The sequence below is a fragment of the Rana temporaria genome, chromosome 7 (genome assembly GCF_905171775.1).
Source record: "Rana temporaria chromosome 7, aRanTem1.1, whole genome shotgun sequence".
NCBI classification, from domain to species: domain Eukaryota; kingdom Metazoa; phylum Chordata; class Amphibia; order Anura; family Ranidae; genus Rana; species Rana temporaria.
This window is the reverse complement of record NC_053495.1, coordinates 11100660-11111589: the sequence shown is the minus strand read 5'-3', so window position 1 is coordinate 11111589 and position 10930 is coordinate 11100660. Positions and strand designations below refer to the sequence as shown.

General features: G+C 47.1%; 1 protein-coding gene across 1 annotated transcript in view; it reads left to right on the top strand.

The window, feature by feature from the left end:
- The first annotated feature begins 2847 nt into the window (after positions 1 to 2847).
- The window catches only part of SLC6A6 (solute carrier family 6 member 6), a 72797-nt gene continuing 64714 nt past the window's right edge, over positions 2848 to 10930 (top strand). The window contains exon 1 of the mRNA XM_040358879.1: positions 2848 to 3020. The gene's annotated coding sequence lies outside the window, so the exon portion shown is untranslated. The remainder of the gene's footprint in view (positions 3021 to 10930) is intronic.

The following is a 10930-nucleotide window of genomic DNA, read 5'->3' as shown; positions in this document are numbered from 1 at the left end:
CTGTGGGCGGCACTCGACAGGAGGGAGGGGCCAGGAGCACCAAAGAGGGACCTGAAAAGAGGAGGATCCAGGCTGCTCTGTGCAAAACCATTACACAGAGCAGGAAAGTATAATATGTTTGTTATTTTTAAACGAAAAAATAAATAAAAATAAGACTTTAGTATCCTTTTAAACAATAAAAGAAGAACTCGGATCAAATTCAATTGAAACTTACATCTGGAGCTGTCCGAGGCCAGGAGACGTGATTTGTCACACATTAGAACAAAGGCACAAGTAAAACCGATCAATAAAAAAGCTGTATATAAAGGAAGATTTTGATAGTATAGTATTGATTTTTGCATGTGTTGAAGCTACTAGGTGCCTGTTATAGATATAGACATATTATGCTGGATTGTAGTCATATTCATCCTTTATTATCACATCTCTGTATCTCATGCAGTCATTTTCATCCTTTATTATCACACCTCTGTATCTCATGCAGTCATTTTCATCCTTTATTATCACATCTCTGTATCTCATGCAGTCATTTTCATCCTTTATTATCACACCTCTGTATCTCATGTAGTCATGGTCATCCTTTATTATCCCCCCTCTGTATCTCATGCAGTCATGGCCATCCTTTATTATCACATCTCTGTATCCCATGTAGTCATGGTCATCCTTTATTATCACACCTCTGTATCTCATGCAGTCATATTCATCCTTTATTATCACACCTCTGTATCTCATGCAGTCATATTCATCCTTTATTATCACATCTCTGTATCTCATGCAGTCATATTCATCCTTTATTATCACATCTCTGTATCCCATGTAGTCATGGTCATCCTTTATTATCACACCTCTGTATCTCATGCAGTCATGGCCATCCTTTATTATCACATCTCTGTATCCCATGTAGTCATATTCATCCTTTATTATCACATCTCTGTATCTCATGCAGTCATATTCATCCTTTATTATCACATCTCTGTATCCCATGTAGTCATGGTCATCCTTTATTATCACACCTCTGTATCCCATGTAGTCATATTCATCCTTTATTATCACATCTCTGTATCTCATGCAGTCATGGTCATCCTTTATTATCCCCCCTCTGTATCTCATGCAGTCATGGTCATCCTTTATTATCACATCTCTGTATCCCATGTAGTCATATTCATCCTTTATTATCACATCTCTGTATCTCATGTAGTCATATTCATCCTTTATTATCACACCTCTGTATCCCATGTAGTCATATTCATCCTTTATTATCACACCTCTGTATCTCATGTAGTCATGGTCATCCTTTATTATCACACCTCTGTATCCCATGTAGTCATGGTCATCCTTTATTATCACACCTCTGTATCCCATGTAGTCATGGTCATCCTTTATTATCACACCTCTGTATCTCATGTAGTCATGGTCATCCTTTATTATCACACCTCTGTATCTCATGTAGTCATGGTCATCCTTTATTATCACACCTCTGTATCTCATGTAGTCATGGTCATCCTTTATTATCACACCTCTGTATCCCATGTAGTCATGGTCATCCTTTATTATCACACCTCTGTATCTCATGCAGTCATATTCATCCTTTATTATCACACCTCTGTATCCCATGTAGTCATGGTCATCCTTTATTATCACACCTCTGTATCTCATGTAGTCATGGTCATCCTTTATTATCACACCTCTGTATCTCATGTAGTCATGGTCATCCTTTATTATCACACCTCTGTATCTCATGTAGTCATGGTCATCCTTTATTATCACACCTCTGTATCTCATGTAGTCATGGCCATCCTTTATTATCACACCTCTGTATCTCATGTAGTCATGGTCATCCTTTATTATCACACCTCTGTATCCCATGTAGTCATGGTCATCCTTTATTATCACACCTCTGTATCTCATGTAGTCATGGTCATCCTTTATTATCACACCTCTGTATCCCATGTAGTCATGGTCATCCTTTATTATCACACCTCTGTATCTCATGTAGTCATGGTCATCCTTTATTATCACACCTCTGTATCTCATGTAGTCATGGTCATCCTTTATTATCACACCTCTGTATCTCATGTAGTCATGGTCATCCTTTATTATCACACCTCTGTATCCCATGTAGTCATGGTCATCCTTTATTATCACACCTCTGTATCTCATGTAGTCATATTCATCCTTTATTATCACATCTCTGTATCTCATGCAGTCATGGTCATCCTTTATTATCACACCTCTGTATCTCATGCAGTCATGGTCATCCTTTATTATCACCTCTGTATCTCATGTAGTCATGGTCATCCTTTATTATCACATCTCTGTATCTCATGCAGTCATGGTCATCCTTTATTATCACACCTCTGTATCTCATGCAGTCATACTCATCCTTTATTATCACACCTCTGTATCCCATGTAGTCATATTCATCCTTTATTATCACACCTCTGTATCTCATGCAGTCATACTCATCCTTTATTATCACACCTCTGTATCTCATGCAGTCATATTCATCCTTTATTATCACACCTCTGTATCTCATGCAGTCATATTCATCCTTTATTATCACACCTCTGTATCTCATGCAGTCATACTCATCCTTTATTATCACACCTCTGTATCTCATGCAGTCATGGTCATCCTTTATTATCACACCTCTGTATCTCATGCAGTCATGGTCATCCTTTATTATCACACCTCTGTATCTCATGCAGTCTTGGTCACCCTGTATATTCCATGTTATGTATCAGGCAGTCATGTTCCTCCTCTGCTGATATCACTTATGACTGTTATGTAATTGTGTGTCCATCTCTAATCTCCTTCCCTCTTCTCTCTGCTTTGTTTTCCCTCTGCACGTGTTCCAGGTCGGCTAACAAGCCCCACCCCTTTTCCCGGGCAGGTCCCACCCAGCTCCCCAGAGGCCACGCCTCCCCACTAGGCTGCTGCAGCCGGTGATTTTCCAGCCAGAGATCTTCATATAGAGAGAGCCAGAGAGACCGGAGGAGCACTGAGCGGAGGACAGGCTGCAGGTAGGTGCTTGCATTCTCTGCTTTATACAATAATGGGTACTGTATGCCAGAGGCTTGTGTACAGGATGCTTCCTAGCTGCTGGGGAACTACAAGTCCCAGCATTGTCTCCTTGAGCGCTGTGGAGCTACAAGTCCCAGCATTGTCTCCTTGAGCGCTGTGGAGCTACAAGTCCCAGTGTTGTCTCCTTGAGCGCTGTGGAACTACAATCTCTAGGCGTTGTCCTCCTGCACTGTGGAACTGCAAGTCCCAGCGTTGTCCTCCTGCGCTGTGGAACTGCAAGTCCCAGCGTTGTCCTCCTGCACTGTGGAACTGCAAGTCCCAGCGTTGTCCTCCTGCGCTGTGGAACTACAAGTCCCAGCGCTGTCCTCCGGCGCTGTGGAACTACAAGTCCCAGCGCTGTCCTCCGGCGCTGTGGAACTGCAAGTCCCAGCGTTGTCCTCCTGCACTGTGGAACTACAAGTCCCAGCGCTGTCCTCCGGCGCTGTGGAACTACAAGTCCCAGCGCTGTCCTCCGGCGCTGTGGAACTACAAGTCCCAGCGCTGTCCTCCGGCGCTGTGGAACTACAAGTCCCAGCGCTGTCCTCCGGCGCTGTGGAACTACAAGTCCCAGCGCTGTCTCCTTGAGCACTGTGGAACTACAAGTCCCAGCGCTGTCTCCTTGAGCACTGTGGAACTACAAGTCCCAGCGCTGTCCTCTGGCGCTGTGGAACTACAAGTCCCAGCGCTGTCCTCTGGCGCTGTGGAACTACAAGTCCCAGCGCTGTCCTCTGGCGCTGTGGAACTACAAGTCCCAGCGCTGTCCTCTGGCGCTGTGGAACTACAAGTCCCAGCGCTGTCCTCTGGCGCTGTGGAACTACAAGTCCCAGCGCTGTCTCCTTGAGCACTGTGAAACTACAAGTCCCAGCGTTGTCCTCCAGTGCTGTGGAACTACAGTAAGGGTTGATTTTCTAAAGGCAAATAGACAGTACACTTTGCAAGTACAGTTGCTCCAGAGTTTAGTAAATGAAGGGGAGCTCTGCTGACTTCCATCATCCAATGGAATGTTTTTTTTTTTTTTTCTTGCACCCAATTAGGTATACTTTTGCAAAATGATGCTTCATCTCATTTACTGCGCTCTGGAGCAAATGCCCTTCCAGAGTGCAACTGCACCTGCAAAGTGCACAAGCTGTTTGCCTTTAATAAATCCACCCCAGTGTGTGGTACCAGCCTCTGAGTACTGCAGGAGTGCCAGAGCGGTCAAACCGTAATGTGGAACTTCATGTTTTAGTGTCATGCCAGGAGTTTCATAGCTGGCACCCAGGGCTGTGGGACTACATGTCCCAGGATGTCATGCCAACCTCTGGCCATTGCAGGAGTGACACGAGGCGTCATCCCAGCTACAACCCCCATCGCGTCCCGCCAGCTTCTATCATCGCAGGCGTGCCAGGGCAGTCAAGCAGTGTTGTGGAACTTCATGTTTTAGTGTGTCATGCAAGGAGTGCCATAGCTGGCATTCAGCGCTGGGGAACTACATGTCCCAGTGCACCATGTTAGGGTCGCCAGGGCTGTCATTCAGTGCTGATGAACTACAAGTCCCAGTGTGCCATGCCAGATTCTGAACATTGCAGGAGTGCTGAAGGTGTCATCTAGCGCTGTGGAACTACAAATCCCAGCGTGTCATGACGGCTTCTGAACATTGCAGGAGTGCCGGCGGTGTCACCCAGTACTTTGAAACGACATGCCCCAGCTTAACGCGATAATAGTGCCACAGCTGGCATTCAGCGCTGTGGAAGGATTGCTAGGGATTTCATTCAGTGCTGAAGAACTACAAGTCCCAGTGTGCCATGCCAGATTCTGAACATTGCAGGAGTTCCGGAGGTGTCATCCAGCGCTGTGGAACTACATGCCCCAGCTTAACGTGGTAGGAGTGCCACAGCTGGCATTCAGCGCTGTGGAACTACAAGTCCCAGCGCACCATGTTAGGATTGGGCTGTCATTCAGTGCTGAAGAACTACAAGTCCCAGCATGTCATGACCGCTTCTGAACATTGCAGGAGTGCCGGCGGTGTCACCCAGTCCCGCAGAACTACAAATCCCAGCATGTCATGACATTGCAGGAGTGCCGGCGGTGTCACCCAGTCCTGTGGAACTACAAATCCCAGCATGTCATGACATTGCAGGAGTGCCGGCGTTGTCACCCAGTCCTGGGAAACTACAAATCCCAGCATGTCATGACATTGCCGGCGGTGTCACCCAGTGCTTCTGATCACCAACTCCCAGCGTTGCCGGTAGATTGCCGCGTCTGTTGGGGAGGGAAGCTGACCGGGTACAAAAATGAAAGGAAACTCCATATTCAATCGGGAGAAGAAACATGAAACGTTTTCTTTAGCTGATCCTGAAAAGTGATTCTTGCGTTTTGCCAGATTCTGAATTTCTTTGGCCGTTGATAATCTAGTCTGCAGGCGTACACAGGATGCCCAATGGCGCACGGACTAAACGTTTCCCTACTTCAGGTGGTGGGTGCTAAAATAAGCGTAAAGCCCAAAGTGTAAAGGATATGCTGGGACTATTAGTTCCCCGGGTGATGAAGACCATCAGATCCAGTCAGGGGGGATAGCATTCTACTTCATGGGAACCTGGCCAGGCATGCTGGGTCATGCAGTTCTCCAGCTTTAGGCAAATTTGATGGGGAACCTTGGCACCCCAGATTTTTGGAACTACATTTCCCATGATGCTCGTGCACTCTGCAGTGTAGGTGAGAATGATGGGAAATGTAGTTCCAAAACATCTGGGGTGCCAAGGTTCCCCATCAAATTTGCCTAGAGCTGGAGAACTGCATGACCCAGCATGCCTGGCCGGGTTCCCATGAAGTAGAGGGTCCCGATGGTCGTCATCACCCGGGGGAACTAATAGTCCCAGCGTGTCCTCTACACTTTGGACTGGGTGTGCTGTGACTTGTAGTCCCACAGCGCCCCTCTTTGTTTCAGGCAGGCCACAGCCGGGACAGTTCTGCGGAGATCCAGAGAAGTGTATCGGATCTCTTTATGTAAATCAATCTCTTGTTGGAGTAATTGGTTATCTGATGTTCCCGTCGTTTTGCACTTTGTAGTCGCCGATCTCCTCTGAGCCGCAATCAACCCGCGCGCTAAAGATTGTCAAATATTTCTCCGAACGATTATCTGCGGAAGAATGGAAAGTCAGAGAATCCTTGTGACCGATCCGTCCCATCATAGCGCTTGTCAAACGCAGCCGCGCGCTCTGCTGTCTGAAAATGTTCAATAGATATGTGTTATATATATATATATATATATATATATATATATATATATATATATATATATATATATATATATATATATATATATATATATATATATATATATATATAATGACATGGGGGGGGGGGGGAGAGATAGATACAGTATCTCACAAAAGTGAGTACACCCCTCTCATTTTCATAACTATTTTATTCTAACTTTTCATGTTACAACACTGAAGAAATTACACTTTGCTACAATGTTGTGTAGTGAGTGTACAGCTTGTATAACAGTGTAAATTTGATGTCCCCCTCAAAATAACTCAACACACAGCCATTCATGTCTAAACCGCCGGCAACAAAAGTGAGTACACCTCCTAAGTGAAAATGTCCAAATTGAGCCCAATTAGCCATTTTCCCTCCCCGGTGTCATGTGATTCGTTAGTGTTACAGGCTCTCAGGTGTGAATGGGGAGCAGGTGTGTTAATTTGGTGTTGTTGCTCTCACTCTCCTACTGGTCACTGGAAGTTCAACATGGCACCTTATGGCAAAGAACTCTCTGAGGATCTGAAAAAAAGAATTGTTGGTCTACATAAAGATGGTCTAGGCCAGAGGTCTCCAAACTGCGGCCCTGGGGCCAGATGTGGCCCTTTGCTTGCCTTTATCTGGCCCATGGGGCACCATTTCATCCACTGACACCAACAATGGGGCATATGGAGCACTATCAAAAAGGGCACAATACCTTCAATTGATACCAACGCTGGGCCACTATTCCTCCCACGGACAGCCACGATGGGCCACAATTTCTCCCACTGATGGCAACGCTGGGCCGCAATTTCTCCCACTGACGGCACAGCTGGGCCACAATTTCTCCCACTGACGGCACAGCTGGGCCACAATTTCTCCCACTGACGGCACCGCTGGGCCACAATTTCTCCCACTGACGGCACCGCTGGGCCACAATTTCTCCCACTGGCGGCACCGCTGGGCCACAATTTCTCCCACTGGCGGCACCGCTGGGCCACAATTTCTCCCACTGGCGGCACCGCTGGGCCACAATTTCTCCCACTGGCGGCACCGCTGGGCCACAATTTCTCCCACTGGCGGCACCGCTGGGCCACAATTTCTCCCACTGGCGGCACCGCTGGGCCACAATTTCTCCCACTGGCGGCAACGCTGGGCCACAATTTCTCCCACTGGCGGCAACGCCGGGCCACAATTTCTCCCACTGACGGCAACGATGGGGCAGAATTCTTTCCATTGACAGTTTGACACCAACAATGGGGCTCTATTCTTTTCACTATTCCTATCCCTCCAGGGCATGGTTTACTCCCACTGGACACCAGGACATTCTCTACTCCCACCTGCCCTAGTCTGGCCCTCCTAAAGTAAACCGTAAACTGGCCCCTTTGCTTAGAAAGTTAGGAGACCCCTGGTCTAGGCCAATGGTGGCGAACCTTGGCACCCCAGATGTTTTGGAACTACAATTCCTATGATGCTCATGCACTCTGCAGTATAGTGGCGCATCCCGGGAAATGTAGTTCCAAAACATGGGGTGCCAAGGTTCACCATCACTGGCCTAGGCTATAAGAAGATTGCCAAGACCCTGAAACTGAGCTGCAGCACGGTGGCCAAGACCAAACAGCGGTTTAACCGGACGGGTTCCACTCAGAACAGGCCTCACCATTGTCCACCAAAGAGAGTGCACGTGCTCAGCGTCATATCCAGAGGTTGTCCTTGGGAAATAGACGTATGAGTGCTGCCAGTATTGCTGCAGAGGTTGAAGGGGTGGGGGAGGGTCAGACTATACGCCGCACACTGCATCAAATTGGTCAGCATGGCTGTCGTCCCAGAAGGAAGCCTCTTCTAAAAATGATGCACAAGAAAGCCCAAAAACTGTTTGCTGAAGACAAGCAGACCAAGGACGTGGATTGCTGGAACCGTGTCCTGTGGTCTGATGAGACCAAGACAAACTTATTTGGTTTCTGTGTGCCAAATTTTTGGCGCATGGATAGGGGTTAGCCGGGTCCAAACTGTTTTTGTGTAACCAATACAAGAGAATGCATGCATGGGGAAGGAGAAATGTGGATGGCGTGTCCTCCTCGGGAGATATTTCGGGTCATATCTTTCCCTGTGTGTAAGAAACACAATTGTAACAAGAAGAAAACGTGAAGATTACATTCCGTCCATTGTGCTCCGTGTTATCAAAATGCAACAAGTGAACGTCCTTTCCTTGGTCATCTGCATTCCTCTCTCTATATCCCGATATACAGCTTCTGGTTTTATGGCCCATCATTTGTGGCTAGTCATTGATGTCTATTTGGTCACTTTGGCTCAAAGTCCATTGGAAGGTTGTCGGTGTTCTACTGTCTCTCATTCTTTTTACTCCCTAGGAACCATTGATAAAATGATCAGGTCTTGGGGGAACTCCTCCTGAACAGGATGATTCCTATGGCACATGGTCCATTCGCATGATCAATAATAATGAAGGTTTAAAATAAAATAACACTTAACTAATGGTCATTGTAGCCCCTTATATTGGTGGTTAGTGGAAAATTTCCCCCTTCCATTAATGGTCAATGTAGGTTGGAGATCAATTCACCATTGGCACTGGTCAGGAAACCCCTATCGGTCTCACGAGGAACCCTGGTCTAAGCAGTGTAGCCCTTGTTTCCTATTACTCAGACCAGGGTCTCCAAAATATACAGTACGCCCTTGCGTCGGGTTCCCCCATTGGAGTGGGCCCTTGCGTCGGGTTCCCCCATTGGAGTGGGCCCTTGCATCAGGTTCCCCATTGCTTGCGTCGGGTTCCCCATTGGAGTGGGCCCTTGCGTCGGGTTCCCTATTGGCGTCGGCCCTTTGCCTCGGGTTCCCCCATTGGAGTGGGCCCTTGCGTCGGGTTTCCCATTGGAGTGGGCCCTTGCGTCGGGTTCCCCATTGGAGTGGGCCCTTGCGTCGGGTTCCCCATTGGAGTGGGCCCTTGCGTCGGGTTCCCCATTGGAGTGGGCCCTTGCGTCGGGTTCCCCCATTGGAGTGGGCCCTTGCCTCGGGTTCCCCCATTGGAGTGGGCCCTTGCCTCGGGTTCCCCCATTGGAGTGGGCCCTTGCCTCGGGTTCCCCCATTGGAGTGGGCCCTTGCCTCGGGTTCCCCATTGCTTGCGTCGGGTTCCCCATTGGAGTGGGCCCTTGCGTCGGGTTCCCTATTGGTGTCGGCCCTTTGCCTCGGGTTCCCCCATTGGAGTGGGCCCTTGCGTCGGGTTTCCCATTGGAGTGGGCCCTTGCGTCGGGTTCCCCATTGGAGTGGGCCCTTGCGTCGGGTTTCCCATTGGAGTGGGCCCTTGCCTCGGGTTCCCCCATTGGAGTGGGCCCTTGCCTCGGGTTCCCCCATTGGAGTGGGCCCTTGCCTCGGGTTCCCCCATTGGAGTGGGCCCTTGCCTCGGGTTCCCCCATTGGAGTGCCCCAATTTTTTTATATTATTATTATTATTATTATTTTTTTTTTTTTGCATTTTAGTCTAAATATGAGATGTGAGGTGTTTTTGACTCCCGGATCTCATATTTAAGAGGACCTGTCATGCTTTTTTCTATTACAAGGGATGTTTACATTCCTTGTAATAGGAATAAAAGTGATAATAAATTTTTTTTTTTTGGTGTAAAAATGTATAAAATAAAAAATAAGAAAACAAATTTTTTTAATTTTTTTTTATTAAAGCGCCCCATCCCCAAGGAGCTTGCGCACGCGCAGAAGCGAACGCATATGTGAGTAGCGCCCGCATATGAAAACGATGATCAAACCACACATGTGAGGTGTCGCCGCGATCGTTAGTGCGAGAGCAATAATTCTAGCCCTAGACCTCCTCTTCAACTCAAAAGATGCAACCTATAGAATTTTTTAAACGTCGCCTATGGAGATTTTTAAGGGTAAAAGTTTGTCGCCATTCCACGAGCGGACGTAATTTTGAAGGGTGACACGTTGGGTATCATTTTACTCGGCGTAACATCATCTTTCACAATTTAAAAAAAAATTGGGCTAACTTTACTGTTGTCTTATTTTTTTTAATTAAAAAAAAGTTAATTTTTTCCAAAAAAAAGTGCGCGTGTAAGACCGCTGCGCGAATACGGTGTGACAAAAAGTATTGCAACGACCGCCATCTTATTCTCTAGGGTGTTAGAAAAAAATAATATATAATGTTTGGGGGTTTTAAGTAATTTTCTAGCAAAAAAAAACTGTTTACAGGATTAAAACACCAAATCTGAAAAACAGGCAAGGTCCTTAAGTGGTTAATGACCTCTTGTTTGTTGGCCGCTGTCAGCTGATGTTTCTGTTTGGCCTCTTCTGGTTGTAAAAGAATGGCTGAACAAAGGTTAATAAACGCACGGCGACGGTAGCATGCCACCCCGGGACGCCAGCAGGGCACTGTCACTTGCCAGCTTTAGACATTCCCGCTCATCGTCTGAGTGTTCCAGGAAAATCTCTATAATAACAGTGGTTTGTATTTCCATGCCGGGGCCGTGATTAGGTCATTTGTTCATATTAACACCGCGTTTCGTTTCGGCATCTGTGTGCCGGCACTACCACGGTACAAGACATGCATCAAATGGAAGTACACTATATTACCAAAAGTATTGGGACACCTGCCTTTACACGCACATGAACTTTAATGGCCTCCCAGTCTT